The sequence below is a fragment of the Canis aureus genome, chromosome 33 (assembly GCF_053574225.1).
Source record: "Canis aureus isolate CA01 chromosome 33, VMU_Caureus_v.1.0, whole genome shotgun sequence".
Taxonomy (NCBI): domain Eukaryota; kingdom Metazoa; phylum Chordata; class Mammalia; order Carnivora; family Canidae; genus Canis; species Canis aureus.
The window spans coordinates 13084885-13090493 of NC_135643.1; positions in this window are offsets into that span (position 1 = coordinate 13084885).

A 5609-nucleotide genomic window follows, 5' to 3' on the forward strand; every position below is an offset into this window, starting at 1 on the left:
TCTAGAATTTCAAAGTGGCAGCTAGATGCCAATTGTTATGTAAAATTATAGGTGGTATAAGTCACAAGCCACATTGTAGATGATGAAGCCAGAGTTAGGAAGGTAGGGATTCAATCTGACAGATCTGCAACTAGAACCAGAACATACAGAGAAGGTCAAGGAAATGAGCAAGTGCTATTGTCTGGACAACCAGAGTGAGGAATGGGGGCTATCTACGACATAGTGTATAGGCCATCAATAAGTCAATTTACATTTATCAATTACTTTTTAACAAAATGATGTAGGAGCTTTACATTTATACAAAATAGCAATAGAAAAATGGTTTTAATAATCACTAACATTTCTTTTTCACAAGGCAAATGTTTTATATATTATATAAATTATACAAGCATTTACAAAGTCATAATTCAAAAAACTATATGGAGACAGTAAAATTTACCAGAAATCACCCTACCATGAGAAAACCATATTTACTGTTTGATGATCATTTCCTTTAGTGCATTTCTTTATGCCCACACATGTGCACACACAGAAACACATGCGTATAATATTACATATTTGGATCTTATCAAATATATATATTATTCTTTATGAACGCTTATCTTTTCAAGCTTTCTTTTCTTCTAAATTTCTCTCTTCCTTTCCTCTTCTTTTCTGTCCTTTTGTGCCACATCTAGGTGATCCACATTATAAAGTTCATAATCAGTTTCATAGGCACCTTCATGCTCAAAATCATACATACATACATACATGTGAGGGTTTTATGTAGTCACAGTTTGTTTTATGAATGTGGAATTATATATGTTTCTGCAACTTGATGTTTTTCTCAAAATATTTCTAATCTATTTGGTGGAGCTCTAGTGCACTTTTCTTATGGTTGTATAATACCCTATGGTAGAAATGTGTCACAATCTATTTTCTTACTGAATGGCATTCTCTTTGTTTCAGGCTTTTACCATGATAAATGTGTAATAATCATCCTTGTGCATATAGTCTTACTCACTGATGCTTTTATTTCTATGGAGTAATTTCCCAGGAGTGGGATTGCAGGGTTTATAGATATGTACATTTTAAATTTTTAATTGACATTGCCAGATGGCTTTCCAAAAAGCCTGCAACAATTCACATTTCCACCTTTTTTCCTATATCCCTGCCAGTAGTGAGATTATTACCATTACATTTCTCACAGTCTTATGGGCGAGCTGTGATAGCTGTTATTATTGTAATCTGCATTTTTTTCAACTACTAGTAACTGCCTATTCATACGTTTGGTCATTTTTTTATTATATGCCTAAGCATTAGAATTTAAATAAAAATGTAATACATTTTTTGCATCATTAGGAATAAATATAATATGTGAAAGAAGATAAAGCTGTTAAATATACTTTTTATAATAGCAAGCATTCCATGAACCTCTCTGATATCACTTAATCCTGAGGCAATTAAAGAGTCTGTCAACATCCCATGAATATGGGTGGGCAGCCTTAAGAAAAATTCGTTCACTGGTAGAAAGCTGAAGCTCAGATAGTATCTGTTTAATGGGATATACATAATTTTTAAATTAATAAGTGCTTGGATTAGAGGATTTAAAGATAGAAGGAAGCAATCACATGGACCATAAGTGAATGTGGCCAGACTCAGCATACCAACACAAAATGCCCAAGTCCTGAAAAGGAGAATGGAAAAGGGAGAGATGCATTGAACATTCCAGAGAACTACTTGGCATGAAAGGCCATAACACAGAAGCTAAGGCAAAGAATGCACAGGTTCTGATGTAGACGTTGTGTATTTGTGCTAGAGGCTCTGTTTGAAGGCCTGCTCCTGGTTATCCCTAATTCTGCTTCAGCTAACACCTCTCAGTATGGCTTTTTGACAGCATGAGACCTGGGTAACCATCTGACTTCTCAACTCCAAGGCCAGTGGTTTTTTCCACTACCTTGCAGATAGTTATTTGTAAAATAACTAGGATTTATTTTAGGTCAAAAATTAAGCTGGATTATTTTTTATTCTGAAACCTTTATCACTTTATATGTTTGCTTTAAATTCTTACAGATTAATACATTCATATATTTTGAGTCAATCCAAAGGTGAATTTTTCAAAGTCAGTTTGGCCATCTGTCTTCCACAACAGTGATAAAACATCTATGACATGATTGATTAGAGCATGCAGGATTCCTTGAATTTTGATAATTCAAATATTTCTAAAGGTATTGATTTAATGCTCAGTATGACAGAATTTCAAGTAGGGAGATAAAAATAAAGCAACTAAAAATAAGTTGAGTGGATTATTAAAAAAGAAAACAAAAAATCAGGTTTTGAATGAAGTTCCATACAGATTCTCTTGGCAAGAGTGGGAAACATGGTAGCAAGGCATTTAAGGAAATTTTCTGATTGGTCATTCGTTGATCACGGAGTTACACTGATACAGGGAGGCCTCTAGAAATATGAGCTTAAAAAAACACAATATGCCAGACATGCTGAAAGATTTCATTATGTAAAATGGGTTCTCCCAGCATTCATTTATACAAGAGTAGAAATGGACCAGTTGAAAGAGAAGGTTCTCTCAACAATAATATATAAGGGATATGAGGAAGACATTTTTCTTTATCTTAAGTCAAGTTAGGACTTTACCCAGAAAGGTCATCTAGAGGGGAAAAATCATAAACCATCCCAAAGACTAAGTCAATATTTGTGAACCAGAGAGTTATCAAAAAAAGAAAAAATCGCTGAGAATCCTAGTACCAGATGACAATATGCAAAACAGACTTGAATGCATTCTTCCTCTTGGGCAACTGAGTTGGAAACAGTGGCTAATAAATGGGGCTAGAGCTGGCAGGGTAAAGAGAGAAGCTTTTCCTGTAGGAAGTCCTCATTTTCCCACTTCCTCCTGTAACCCTGGAGGAGTATTAAGCTGGGAACAAAAAATTAAATGGAGTAAGAGCTTTGTGTCACCAGAGTGAGGTCAAACTGGAGGTTAAAGAGGTTAAGGAGTTTTTTGGATGGCCACGTCTACCCAAGACTCTCAGAGCAACTGTAAGGAGTTTACTTAACTGTAAAGTCAGAGGGAACTCCCCACAAGACGTTTTTACTTCAAATACCACCTGCAATTTCAGGGGTCCCCAGGGCCAAGCTCACATCCAACCAGCTGGCTACAAATGTGGGGGTTCCCATGGACTCCCTCAGATTTAATATTTCATTAGAACAATTCAGGGATCCCTGGGTGGCGCAGTGGTTTGGCGCCTGTCTTTGGCCCCGGGGCGATCCTGGAGACCCGGGATGGAGTCCCATGTCGGGCTCCTGGTGCATGGGGCCTGCTTCTCCCTCTGCCTATGTCTCTGTCTCTCTCTCTCTCTCTGCGTGTGACTATCATAAATAATAATAATAAAAAAGAACAATTCAAAAAACTCAGGAAAGTACCATACATGAGATCACAGTTTTATTATAACAAATTAGAACCAGCCAAAGGAAGAAATGCAAAGGGCAGACTATGGAACTGGGAGTTAAAATTGAAGCTGTCATGTCTTCAGGGACATGTTATTCTTCTGGCACTGATGATTCGAGGCAATGAGCATACAGAGTATTGTAATCCAGGAGGCTCACCTACCTTTGGTGTCCAGAGCCATTACTGAAGCTACATTGTGTAACCAGAACTGATTGCATCATGGCCCACATGAACTGGACCTCCAGCCCCAACCCTGCTGGAAGTTACACTGATATCAAATAGCTAAAAGTTCTTACTTTTTCATCACATGGTTATTTTTCTGGTGTGGCCAGATCACATTTTGACTATTGAATTTGCCTTACCCACACTGAGTCATCACATTAACATGGTCTAGGAGCCCATCATGAATGTCAGAGACATCCTACCATCTGAGAAATTCCATGGGTTTAGAATTTATCTCCCAGGAACCAGGAGCAAAGGAAAAATTTCTCTTTGGGTAAGATTAATTCTTCACTACACAAGTAGTGTAGTTTAAGGGATTGCATGTTCGTATTAAAATGACATTGCTTTTGTGAAATGTGACTAAAGGGGAGTAAAATCCAAGGACAGGGAAAAAACTAGCCCAAGGACAGGATTTGAAGGATCAGTGGGAGAATGGATAGTTGCTTATGATTACATATTCTTGAGTTCACTCCTCAATATATCTGTCACTTGAGACTGGCATGTTTTGAAATTGCACTTGTAAGAAAATCAAAGCCAAGCTCTTTCCATCATGCCATGTGATGTTACTTTACATTTCTCTGTAGAAATGAAGTTACAGTTTTAATTTGAAGATTGAATAAAATTCTGTGTGCTTAATTTTTCTTATCCAGAACTGGAAGCTTTTACCCGTATTATCAAAATGTTTCGTTGTATATAATCTTTAACTCATTATAGGACAACACTACTATGAAAACTTTATAGATTATGCATAGGACTTTCTCATGTTGAAAATTCGCCTAGTGAGAAAAGTTGGATTAACAGTATGTCTCAAACCCCCCCCCCCAAATAAACAGCATATCTCAATATAAACTACTTTAAAAGCTATTTTACAAAAATAAGCTTTAAAAAAGAAAATTGTATTAATACTGCACTAGAGATATTATCCAGCTTATGTCACTCTGCTTCACATAGTCTGAATATCAACATTAGTGTAAAAAAGTTGAGTTGGTTAGAAGGCTAATTCATAAAACAGTGCTAATGAGGTATAAGTAAATTTATTTCATTGTGTAATAAAATGATCATAGACTGTCCCATATGAAATGAATACATTGTCTTCATGTGAGTAAAAGCAATTGAGAATGGGAAAGATTGCTTTCATTTGCCATTTTCATATTTTGTTTTAGGAAAACCTATGAGATATCAATTTTCATATAATTTGGAATAATTTGATTTTTGAATTAATCAATTTAATAAGTAATTACCAAATGTCATGCTTTCTCTCTTGGATAAGATTTTAATATATCAAATCAGAAATCATTGCTAGTATGAATTCCATATTACAACAACAACAAAAAAAAGGATTGGAATTCTAGAAGTCTTTTTTTTTTCCCAAGAATAGGATACCAAGTGGTGAGGTTATGTCTTTATTTATTTATTAATTTATTTATTTATTAAATTTGTATTTACTTATTTTTTGAGTAGGCTCCATGCCCAGCATGGAGAGGTTATGTCTTTAACTGTTCCACGAAAGGTGTTTATTCGAAAGAAAAACCTGAGGTTGACTTTAACCTTCCATATTCCTGCAGTGTTTCACCTGCTGCTTCCTGGTCTCATTTCCTCTATCCTTAACCTCTACTTTTATTTCAAATCCATGACTTCTGTCTATCAAAGTCTATCCATCCTCTTCTGAATGTCCTGTCTAGGAGCTGACATTCTTAGGACACTTCCTGTCTGTACCTTTTCCTACCTAAAATATTTGCCTCTTCTCAGAGCATAGGTTCGTTGGTACAGATAGATGGATTGAACTATGTATCCATTCCAGGTACCTTGTTTGAATTTTAAGGACTTATTCTGCAAAAATAGTGGACCTAATCTAAATGCTGAATGTTTCAGGTACTGGAGCAGAATTCTTAGAATCACTTTTTCTAGTTGGAATCTACTTGATTTCCTATTTATCTGAGCAGTT